The sequence below is a fragment of the Patella vulgata genome, chromosome 6 (genome assembly GCF_932274485.2).
Source record: "Patella vulgata chromosome 6, xgPatVulg1.2, whole genome shotgun sequence".
Classification (NCBI taxonomy): domain Eukaryota; kingdom Metazoa; phylum Mollusca; class Gastropoda; family Patellidae; genus Patella; species Patella vulgata.
This window is the reverse complement of record NC_065884.2, coordinates 7,177,848-7,190,852: the sequence shown is the minus strand read 5'-3', so window position 1 is coordinate 7,190,852 and position 13,005 is coordinate 7,177,848. Positions and strand designations below refer to the sequence as shown.

Genomic DNA, 13,005 nt, shown 5'->3' with positions numbered 1-13,005 from the left:
ATGGATGGTTTAAAATTACTAAACAAAAAGGGAAGAGGCGGATGGAGAGAGTAGAGGACTGGGAGGAGGATCTCCTAGTGGTAACCCCAGAGAATAGAGAGGTAGAAGCCTTTTTTGCAGCGACCTGCAAACGTGTAAAGGTCCAGTCCGGACCTTTATTGGCCGTGTTGAACGAAACCAAGGAAGAAGCGACTTGTTCGTTGGCGGTGGGAGAGACGGTGGGTGCAGAAGGGGTTAGTGAAGAAGAGACAGGGGTTGGACAGGAAGAAGAGACAGGGGTTGGACAGGAAGAAGAGACGGGGGTTGGACAGGAAAAAGATACGGGGGTTGGAGAGGAAGAGATAATCCCAATTAACCCGATGCTACGACCGGATTTTGACTGGGGAGGAGAGTCTGGGTGGGGGATTACGCCAATGGAGGGGAACTGTGAGAGGGGGGTTGAGTTGGTGGACGTGGGGGGGGGGGAAGGAAGTAGGAAAGTCAAGGAATCAGAGAAATAGGATTGGGCGAGCTCAGCTCTGCCCCGTTAATGGGTGTTTTTTTCTATCAAAATCGATAAAGAGACACGTTATTCTCAACCATTTACCTCAAGTATTTGCATTTGGACCCTCCACGGACGAGAGATTATATAGAAAAAGGGAAGTGGTAAAGATTTTGGCTGCCAAAATTTCCCAAGCCGGTGGCTCCCTGACCAATTTGTGGAGCTTGGTTGTTAGGTCGGGGGTGATGACATCTTTGAATTATCTGTCACCTGGGGCCATTGCCGAGATGGAGCGGGCGTGTCGCCTATTCAAGTGGCCCATTCCCTTTGAATTCAAGCTGTCGCCCATTAATAGCTTTGCTTGTCTGTTCCATTGGCGGATCTTGGTGGTGGCAATAAATATGCTGTCACCAGAGGACCGTCAATGGTTCAAGTTCTTATAGGAAGGAAGTGTGTTTTTTTTTAGGGGCAGGTGAAACATCTCGCCCAGTATTAATCTTGTGTTTTTGTTATTCTTTACAGCTGATCCTGATGGGATAGTTATGTTTTGTGCTATAGGTTAAGATTGTTTTGGGCAGACCGTCTGCTCAGCGGGTCTTCTAGTAGTCAGATTAAAAGCACAGAACGTGTATCACAGATTACAGCCACAATTAATTACGGTAATTAAATTACTCTATCTAATTACGGACATTACTCGGCAGTCAAGTTGACTGGAAAATCAGTATATGGTAGTACGGAGAAACATTTAAATTAATTGTGATATTTATTTAAATTATTCGTCCGAGAGAGGGAATTAGGATATTCAAAATAAAAGTTAATAGTTCCTTTATTTAATTGTTTTTGGCAATCTAAGTATGAAGGGTTGTATTTGTGAGCGTGTGTTCGCATTTCCGGATACAATTCATTAGCGCATTGTTGATAAATTTACACAGTAGCAGTCCACGTGCGTTGTTGGGGCCTGACACTTGACTGCACGTGATACCTGCACGCTGTCTTCATAGCAGTCTTGTATAGGGTTATACACTTGTTAACTATACGTGGCTAAATAATTATTGGATTTATTCTCGGTATTCTCGGGTAAATAAATTCCGTATTGCATAGGGAATATTTTTAAAGGTTTATAATTCAATATCGATGGTTTAACGGGACATTATGGCTTGTAAGGTAAATGTCAACACGTGTACCCGTGATGAATTATTAGAGACTTTTGGCAAGAGGATTTTTCCCATCCGTATCCGTATCGTATACGTGATACGTTGCGTCCATGTAGTTATAGAGTTTTGGCAGATTTTAGCAATTTTTGGTTTCACTAATGTATCATTTCAGAAAGTTTAGCCCATAGATCAACCAGTATGCAGACAGGCGGGAAAAATATGAAAATTCCGAGAAAAACCCATCAAAAATAATGATTAAATTGCAGTCGTTATCAGTGTTAAAATCACATCAAATATACACCTTCGTGTTCCAGGATACACATAGATTCATAAAAACGCTATGATGCAACATTTCAGCGTCTAATTGTAGCAAAAAAGACGGTAAAAAGACGACAGTGTTATACGGACCATTTCCGTATGAAAGCCGTTCCATACGTGCTGCCGTATCCGTGTGCCGTATCACGTATGAGAAATACACAGACATTGATGACGTCACACGCAAAATCCATACGGATACGGACCAGGAAATTACGCTTGCCAAAAGTTTCCACTAAATCTGGGCGTAAGCCCCGTGGCTACAGATAAAATGTTGGGGACCCGAGAGGCCTGCGGGAAGCTCGATAAGGAAGAATTAATGCAAATTCCAGAGGTTATGGATTTGTCGGCACTCTCCGGTGCAACCAGAAATACCTATATGAATAGGAGAAATGTGCAACAAGACCAAAGACAACGTCGCTTTTCTTTGGCGCCTAAATCACTGTCCTACGATGGCAATTCTAACTAGCAAGCTATTGCAAATAAGTTTACAAGGTTTGCGACCATGAACACTTGGTCCGAACAGGAGTGTCGGGATCAACTCTGCTTTTGCCTGGAAGACAAAGCCAGCGAGTATTACTCCATAGTTTCCACTAGGTATACTAATATGACGTTTTTTGAACTAATGGCTAAGTTAGACCGTAGATTTGGTTATCAGGATTTACCCGAAACATCTATGATTCAATTTCATAATTTGCGACAATCTTGCTATGAAAAGTTGAACGATTGGGCTGATAGAGTTTTGTCAGTGGCTTCCCGTGCCTTTACGGATTGTACCGATGAACATGTACAAGTCAAGTAATTCTTCGTTTTTGCCAAGGGTCTTATGATAAAGAGACAGGACAATATGCCTGTAATTCTCGCCTGAAAACACTCGAAGAGACAATTCAAGCAATCAAATGGTACAAGCATAACAGTTTTGCTATTGTTGGTCGTACGGGCCGTCGTGAGGCGCGTAGTCCTAACAGAGAGTACGAGTCTACTCGTGTACGAGCCGTTAATACACCCCAATAAAAAGAGACAGTTTCGCCCAAGTCTGAAGGAATGGAAACTCGTATGCAATGTGTTGAAAATCGTTCTATTAAGCTTGAGACTACTTTAAACACTTTAGTTGTGAAATTTGACGATTTAAATGTACGGTTTAATAAATTTGCAAACTTTGTACAACGGCCTAGATCTCGATCGCCATCACGTGACCCGTCTTGTTTTAACGGGCCACTGGAAACGGGATTGCCCGAGTCAAGGACCTAAACATAGTAACCCTGTACCCGGAAATGATCCTACTGATCAAAGGCGTGTGGGTTTTGTTAGCAATGACGGAGTGGAATATTTAAACTTGAACGGATCGATCGAATAGGCGAGCGTTCGGTCCAAAGTGAGTTAAGTAATTCGCTTTTGTTAAGGGATATGACGTCGAACGGGTCGAATAATCGTGCGACGGTTATCGGATTTGGAACCGCTACCAACGCGGACGGTCCCCCTGCGAATATCACCGATACCGGCTTGACCGGTTTCGATACAAGAATCGACTCAATCGATTCCGCGAAAGTCGAAGAAACGTGCGAATTATCGACGTCTATCCGTAGTATACACTTAGGTTCTTTTCGAGTCGAGTTAGATCATTTGTATGTAGCGCCTATTGGGGACGATATGCTATTAGGTCTTGATTTTATGCGAGCCAATAAAGTGCATATTGACATGTTAAATGACCGAATGAAAATTGGTGACGATGTTTTTAACTTGTTCTATGGTAATTTTGACGAGCAATTCCAGAATGCTGATTTATTGGTGACTAAGACAATAGTAGTTCCACCGATGTCCGTAGCTCGTGTTCGGTGTAATATAAATAAAAGTTTATCGAGATACATGGTGGAACCGTTAAAACATCCGAAGTTATTAATTGCACGTTCTATACACTCGCATATTGAAACAAAATTTCCACGCATTTGTTTGATCAATCCATCCGACGACAGGGTAGTACTAGAAACGAATGAATCCATAGATAAGGCCGTTGAGTTTGGGGAAAATTATATTGTTGATCCGTTACCGCCAGATATTAATCAATCGGGTTCAATAAATTCCGACAAAATATGCGAGCATTTAGTCGATTTGTTTGATCGGTCAAAGAAATTATTATCGGAAGAGGATCAAGTAAGGCTTGAAAATTTGTTAATCGAATATCAGGAAGTTTTCGCGAAGCATCAGTTTGATCTGGGGAATTTTACGTCATCGAAACGAATGACGCTAAACCAATTAAACAGCCTATAAGACGTACACCCGTTTGTTTTGCGAAGGAGGAAGAGGGGCATTTAAAACAAATGTTGGATGCGAAAGTCATTCAACCGTCAAACTCAGATTGGGTATCTCCTCCGGTCTTAATCCGTAAAAAAGATGGAACGGTCCGATGGTGTATAGATTACCGTAAATTAAATGCGGTTACGACCAAAGATGTATTTCCCCTACCCCTTTTTGGCGAATGTATGGATGCCTTGTCCGGAAATAAGTGGTTTTCGAAACTGGATGCGAATTCTGCATATTGGCAAATTCCCCTTTAGCCAGAAGATAGGAAAAAGACAGCTTTTATCACGAAATATGGTCTATTCGAATTCACAAAACTCCCCTTTGGCTTGACCGGAGCTGTGTCCGGGTGTTCTAGGAGTATCAGTTTAGTTCTTAATGGTCTCAGTTGGAATATTGCTTTGGATGTTTTGGACGATACGATGGTCATGGGTAAAAATGTAGATGACCATTTAACAAACCTAAGATTGGTTTTAGATCGATTCCGGCAATATGGCATGAAATTGAAGCCTAAAAAATGCGAATTGTTCCAGCAGGAAGTCGAATTCCTGGGCCGTATGGTTAGTCAAGATGGACTAAAAGCGGGTAATAATTTAACAAAGACCGTCGAGAAATGGATGGTTCCCACTTGTACTAAAGAAGTCGAATCCTTCTTGGGCTTTGCAAACTATCATGGAACCTTTATCAAAGATTTCGCTAGAATCGCTATACCGTTATACGCCATTACCGGTAAGAAAGCATTTATATGGGGTGATAAACAACAGATTGCATTTGATCAACTTAAACATTTGCTCGTGACAACTCCGGTGTTAGCGGTGCCTACGGAAAATGATACCTTCATTCTCGACTGTGATGCCAGCATGAACGCCATTGCCGCCGAATTATCACAGATACAAAACGGCCAAGAAAGAGTTATCGCCTATAGCAGTTTTTCCCTTTCGGCCGAGCAGCGTCGTTACTGTACAACAAGACAAGAACTTTTGGCAATTGTACGATTCACTAGGCAATTTCGACATTATTTGCTTGGGAAACCTTTTATAGTAAGAACTGACCATGCCAGTTTAACCTGGCTATTACGTTTTAAACACCCGACAGGACAACTCGCCCGCTGGTTAGAGGAATTAGGTCAATATTATATGACGGTCGTGCACCGTAAAGCGAGTTTACATACCAACGCAGATGCATTAAGTCGTATGAAACTAAAGGATAAACAGTGCGACACTTTTAACATAGACTTCCAATTAACAGATTTACCGTGCGGTGGTTGTTGCTATTGTCAAAGAGCTCATAGGAATTGGATAGAATTCGCTACAAATGTCGACGATGTGATACCATTACCATATAAGTCCGGTATTAAGCGCAATTTACTGTTAGACAAAAATATCAGCGATGACCCCGTTAGTATAACGGTTACAGGGTATCCGAACGACCCCCGGATAAACGTCGTAACTATTGATGAAGTTGAGAGCGATGACGTAATAGGCGAGGGGATTTCCCTAACTGACTATTCTGCTGAGACGATCAAAACTGCTTAATTTAATGATCAAGATTTAGAGATTATTCTAACTTGGCTGAATATGGGAATCGAACCGGAACAAAGCGATTTAACCTTAAAAAATCCAGCGGTAAAACATTACTGGATTAACCGTAATTTATTTCTTTTGGATAATGGTGTTCTTCGCGTAAAACGACCTAGTAATTTGTCAAATACTCGGTTGGTTGTACCGGAAGAATTAAAAATTGAAATCTGTCGACTATGTCACGACATTCCATCGTCGGGTCACTAAGGATCGTATCAAACAACAGTTTTATTGGTATGGCATGACGGAGTATGTCCGTGCCTATGTCGCGTCTTGTGGTACGTGTAATATCCATATAAATACGCAGGCAAAGGCCCGTTATAAATGAAAAGATATCATGCGGGTTCGCTGATGGAGAGAGTGCAGTTAGATTTCTTAGGGCCGTTACCAGTTACGCAGGCGGGTAATGAGTATATCGTGATGATGGTTGACCAGTTCTCTAAGTGGGTCGAATGTATCCCCCTACCGTCGCAAACTGCGGAGGTTAATGCCAAGGCAGCAGTGAACGAATTCTTTTCGCGTTTTGTCTGTCCGTTTCACGTTTTTACGGATCAGGGGAGAAACATCGAAAGCAATTTGTTCACCACGTTATGCAAGGTACTACAAATTCATAAGGGTCGCACTGCCCCTTATAGACCGTCATCTAACGGACGAGTTGAACGTTATAATCGCACGCTTATGGAAGCAGTAAAGTGTTACATAGACGGTTGTCAAAATGATTGGGATATATACTTACCGCAATTTGCAAGTTCTTTACGATCTAGTGTTAATAGACAAACGGGTTATACGGCTAATAAACTAATGTTAGGCCGAGAAATCAATTATCCCGCTGACCTTATAACATTATAAGGTCATAATATATCATAATAAAAATATATAATTAAAAACAATTCTCCAAAGACTGGGCAGTGAACACGGGTTGTATAGATGTAAGGTCATTAAAGTATTTAAAATTAAAATATCCTCCCTCTCCAATAATTAAATTTGATTAGTAATACATATATATACTATTCAAAAAAAGTAGGGGATATTTGATTTTTAAGTGTTATTAAAAGTCACCTAATGAAACTGACGAAGAAACAAATGACAAAATGAAATGAAGTTCACATTCATCGATTTATTCCAAATGATCGTTAGACTAAGTAAGGCACAGACTGACCATTATAAGGGTAAAATGATACCCGGGGTCAAACAGCAAAGTTACCACAGCATCACAACCAAGTCAGTAACGGGTAAATCCTCCTCTGTTTGCCAAACAAGCATTGATCCGACGTGGCATACTCCTAATGAGACGTCTAAGGTCATTTTGGTCTAGATTGTCCCATTCCTGTTGCAACGCAGCAGCAAGTTCTTGGGCATTGGCAGGACGTTGTTGACGTTGACGTAACCTCTGTCCAAGCATGTCCCAGACATGCTCGATGGGGGAGAGGTCGGGACTCAGTGCTGGCCAAGGTAATGTGGTGATGTTCTGTTGTTGGAGGTAACCTGTAACGATCCTGGCCCTGTGACATCTTGCGTTGTCATCCTGGAAGATGAAACGGCGGCCATGACGTCGTGCGAACGGCACAACATGGACTGCCAAGATGTTGTCCCGGTAGTACTGGCCTGTAACACGCCCTGCAACAACATGTAAAGCCGTTCTTCCAGCAACAGTGATGCCTCCCCACACCATAACAGAACCACACCCCAAATCGATCATGTCTGATGACGTTAACGTCTTGGAAGCGCTCGTTTCGACGACGCCACACCCTCCTACGTCTGTCCAAAAAATCAACAGTGAACCTTGACTCATCTGAAAACATCACATTGCTCCAGCGTCGATTATCCCAGTGTTGACGATCCCTACACCAACGACGTCTTGCCTGAATTTGATGATCTCTCAAACAAGGGATCACGCGAGGACGTCGGGCGCGAAGGTGACCCCTATGCAGTCGATTCCGAATCGTCTGGCCACTCACTCTCACACCAGTGTCTGTTTGAAGACGAGCGCTGATCTGATTTGCTGTGATGACACGATTTCTCAAGGCCAAGGTACGGATAAATCGATCCTGGGCTTGAGTTGTCGCCCTTGGTCGACCTGAGCGTGGTCTGTCCTGTACAGATTGTGTATCACGGTATCTGGACCATAGCCTGCTTATGACAGACTGAGAAACATTCATCGTCCGCGCCACAACCGCCTGTGTTGTGCCGATCTGTAGCATGCCAAGGGCACGTAACCTTTCATTTTGGGTAAGCCGACGCATATCAAAATTTGTTTTCTGGTCACTAAAACAATTAAACTGATGTTTCCACCCTGGAATTCAATGCCACAATGACTGTAACATTCAAAGTCAGAGTCGTGCAAATCTTGGGTTGGACCCCCATGATGATCCCAAGCATCACCTGCATTCCATGCGGTAGCTATTGGTGCGTTTGGACGTCACATGTAACTGGAAATGTTTCTTCTGTTAGGTTCTATAGTGACTTTTTTCGTAGTCATTTGCATATTTTAGTATTATGCCCCCAAAATCAAATATCCCCTACTTTTTTTGAATAGTATATATACATGTACTATGGGGGAGAGAGAGAGAGGGAGAGAGAGAGAGGGGGGAGGGGCGGGGGAGAACTTCAAATCGACACAGACTAGGTCATTCGGGACTAACATATTGTTCAATTGTACTTCAATAATTCGCTTGCGAGTAAATGTCTTTAGCAGTGGGAGGAAACCGGAGGACCCGGAGAAACCCCGCGAGACTGGACAGTCGGCTCTACTCTTTGTCACTTACATCCGCACCAGTTGACTCAGTGGTAGACCTTATGATACAACTAACCATTCGGCCATCCACCCCCACCCTTATAATAAAGCACGACTATGTTAAAACACATATCAGCAAACAGTTTGCATTATAGATAGTTTTGACCTGTTCTGTTTATTTAATAATAGAGCAGTAAACTATATTTGAATTAGATCAGATTAAAATGTACAATTTTGATTGATCTGTTATGTCCAGTGGCGTACACGGATGGGCAGGACGGAGTGGCGATGTCCCGTGCAATCCATTTCAGGGCCGTGGATAGGGATGTGTATCTTAATCAATCAGTAAAACTATATAAAGGTCTACGTAGTTGGAAGCTATCATTGCCTTATTTACTTTGTAGATAGTTTTGATCTTTGTTCAACGTCTAATACAACAGTAAAATATATTTGAATTTGATAAGATTGATCTGTGTTCAGTGGCGTACAGGGATGGGGAGGAAAGAGTGGCAATGGCCCTTGCCATCCATTTCAGGGCTGGGGTTGTTGGTGGTCGGGGGGATGTGTATCCGATCAATCAGTAAAACTATATGAAGGTCTTTGCAGTTGGAAGCTATCATTGCCTTATTTGCTTAATAATGATATATTAATAGAACCAATTATCTTACTCCTGTAATTTTATGGACATTTCATTGGTTTTAAATTACACAAAACAGGAGATACAATCAGTCAAATATTTAGTAGATCATCACTATAAACGTGTCAAAATCAGCCTCAGTGCAATATATAAACCGAAAATAATTCACACAGACCACAGTGAAGATTAATCTGTAAAACGGAAATCAGGTAAGTGATTATCTATACTTAGAATCATTTTTACTCAATTTACAAAATCTAATTGAACTAAAACGGTCCATCTGTTGTCTAGGGATCATTTAAATGTATATATTTCCTTAACGGTGAACATATTAGCACAACCGTAAAGCTGCACTTTAAAAGATAGAAGGTGTGCCAACACAAACTGATTTCAACTTTGGTTGGTTCTGGGGAGCTCTCCAGAAAAAATAATGTCAAATACAACAATTTATTCATATTTACATAGTTAGTAACACTGTGGTTTAAAATAGTCTATAGTACCAATTGTCTGTGGTTACATACTATATAGTTAACTAAAAGAGAACGGGTGTACACGTGTGTTAATCTGTTGTAATGGGTATAATTCAGGAACAATGAGTCAGAAATAATAAACAGTAACATTGGTTGGAAGATTAAATACTAAGACTGTAACTACGTATTATATAATGTGCGTTTTGTTTCAGTGTGAAGATGTTTATTATATTATATGCTCTAGTAGCAGTAACATGGGTGGTAGATGAAATACCAAGACTGTAACATGTATTGTAACCACGTATTATATAAATTACTGTTTGTTTCAGTATGAAGTTGTTAATTGTAGTATGTTCTCTAGTAGCAGTAACATGGGCTGGTAGATCAAATACTAAGACTGTAACTTGTATTGTAACTACGTATTATATAATTATACCGTCTGTTTCAGTATGAAGTTGTTGGTTGTAGTATGTGCTCTAGTAGCAGTAACATGGGTTGGTAGATCAGAAGGATATGCATGTCTACCATGTTCTGAAATAACCTGTGATGATTTACCAACAACTGATTGTGAGCCAGTTTCTGATGTGTGTGGTTGTTGTCAATTGTGTGCGACTAAAGAAGGCGAGTCTTGTGGCATGTACAGTCCAAGGTAATATAACTATACAGTCGATCATAATAATATTAAACATAAGCTTATTTCAGTTCGTAATAAGCTTATTCAGTTTCATTTGCTGGTATATTGATAAGCTAAGCAATTATACTATTCAAAAAAAGTAGGGGATATTTGATTTTTAAGTTTTATTAAAGTCACCTAATGAATCTGACGAAGAAACAAATGACAAAATGAAATGAAGTACACATTCATCGATTTATTCCAAATGATCGTTAGACTAAGTAAGGCACAGACTGACCATTATAAGGGTAAAATGATACCCGGGGTCAAACAGCAAAGTTACCACAGCATCACAACCAAGTCAGTAACGGGTAAATCCTCCTCTGTTTGCCAAACAAGCATTGATCCGACGTGGCATACTCCTAATGAGACGTCTAAGGTCATTTTGGTCCAGATTGTCCCATTCCTGTTGCAACGCAGCAGCAAGTTCTTGGACATTGGCAGGACGTTGTTGACGTTGACGTAACCTCTTTCCAAGCATTTCCCAGACATGCTCGATGGGGGAGAGGTCGGGACTCAGTGCTGGCCAAGGTAATGTGGTGATGTTCTGTTGTTGGAGGTAACCTGTAACGATCCTGGTCCTGTGACATCTTGCGTTGTCATCCTGGAAGATGAAACGGCGGCCATGACGTCGTGCGAACGGCACAACATGGACTGCCAAGATGTTGTCCCGGTAGTACTGGCCTGTAACACGCCCTGCAACAACATGTAAAGCCGTTCTTCCAGCAACAGTGATGCCTCCCCACACCATAACAGAACCACCCTCAAATCGATCATGTCTGATGACGTTAACGTCTTGGAAGCGCTCGTTTCGACGACGCCACACCCTCCTACGTCTGTCCAAAAAATCAACAGTGAACCTTGACTCATCTGAAAACATCACATTGCTCCAGCGTCGATTATCCCAGTGTTGACGATCCCTACACCAACGACGTCTTGCCTGAATGTGATGATCTCTCAAAGAAGGGATCACGCGAGGACGTCGGGCGCGAAGGTGACCCCTATGCAGTCGATTCCGAATCGTCTGGCCACTCACTCTCACACCAGTGTCTGTTTGAAGACGAGCGCTGATCTGATTTGCTGTGATGACACGATTTCTCAAGGCCAAGGTACGGATAAATCGATCCTGGGCTTGAGTTGTCGCCCTTGGTCGACCTGAGCGTGGTCTGTCCTGTACACATTGTGTATCACGGTATCTGGACCATAGCCTGCTTATGACAGACTGAGAAACATTCATCGTCCGCGCCACAACCGCCTGTGTTGTGCCGATCTGTAGCATGCCAAGGGCACGTAACCTTTCATTTTGGGTAAGCCGACGCATATCAAAATTTGTTTTCTGGTCACTAAAACAATTAAACTGATGTTTCCACCCTGGAATTCAATGCCACAATGACTGTAACATTCAAAGTCAGAGTCGTGCAAATCTTGGGTTGGACCCCCATGATGATCCCAAGCATCACCTGCATTCCATGCGGTAGCTATTGGTGCGTTTGGGCGTCACATGTAACTGGAAATGTTTCTTCTGTTAGGTTCTATAGTGACTTTTTTCGTAGTCATTTGCATATTTTAGTATTATGCCCCCAAAATCAAATATCCCCTACTTTTTTGAATAGTATATTTGTAATAAATCTATAATTCGCTTGCGCGTAGGGGTCTTTAGCAGTGGAAGGAAACAGGAGGACCCGGAGAAAATCCACGAGGTTGGACAGGCGACCCTACTCCTTGTCACGTACAACCGGGGAATCGAAACCCCGCCAGTTGACTCAATGACAGACCGTAAGATACAGCGCGCGCGTGCTAACCATTCAGCCATCCAACCCCTTGGCGATTAAAGGACCTATCCATGTTGATAACACGTCCTGTTGTTAGTCAAACCATAACATGTTGACATTGGTTCCTATTATATTCGTTCAACCTCGTGGGTTTTCTCCGGTTTTCTCCCGTACGCGCACAGGGAATTATTGTTAGTCCCGAAATGACCTAGTTTGTGTCGGGTGGACGTTAAACCCCATCTCTCTCTCTCTATTGTATTCATACTACCATTTTGATGTGTGTGGTTGTGGTTGGGGGGGCTTTGCCGCCTAATGGTCTAATTCGTGCGCTTTAGATAACAAAGGCCGGTCACTGAGACTAGTGGCGCAGATTTGATTTGCAACTTAATCGTCGCCTGTCCAACCTCGTTGGTCTCCCCCCACCCCCAACCACACCCCACTGCCGGAAGTCCGCTACAGGCAAGCGAATTATTGAAATAAAAAATAACCTGTTAGTCCCGGAATGACCCATTTTGTGTCGTGTAGACATTAACTACCCGTCACCCCTACGATATAATTGAGGAGGGATTCGTTCGTATTGTTGTCGATAATCGTGGATGAATTAGAGAAGTAAGACCCAAGAACAATTTTATTTGTATCCCAATTCAAAGATGTATCGCCATTTTAAATAGACGATTACAGCGGCCAGATGAAAATACGTCTTCAATACAAAGTCATATATTACGTTTTCTCTTTGGTTTTATACAGTTGTGAATCTGGTACAACCTGCTTGTATCCCGAACTATCAGCTGGAGAGGATGGAAGCGAGTATATATACTCTTACTGGGGAACATGTATCAGGTCTAAAAAATAAAGACAAGTATACACTGGAATAAAACACATTATAAATTA

The 13,005-nt window shown here is 42.1% G+C and overlaps 1 long non-coding RNA gene across 3 annotated transcripts; it reads left to right on the top strand.

Moving 5' to 3' along the window:
* The first annotated feature begins 9,317 nt into the window (after positions 1–9,317).
* LOC126824988 (uncharacterized) lies at positions 9,318–13,005 on the top strand. 3 transcript variants are annotated; one of them, XR_007681720.2, is made up of 3 exons: positions 9,318–9,408; positions 10,118–10,318; positions 12,862–13,005. It is a non-coding gene; the product is annotated as an uncharacterized LOC126824988 (long non-coding RNA). The 3 variants fall into 3 exon arrangements; XR_008788585.1 differs by lacking the exon at positions 9,318–9,408 and adding an exon at positions 9,843–9,865; XR_007681721.2 differs by lacking the exon at positions 9,318–9,408 and adding an exon at positions 9,904–9,957.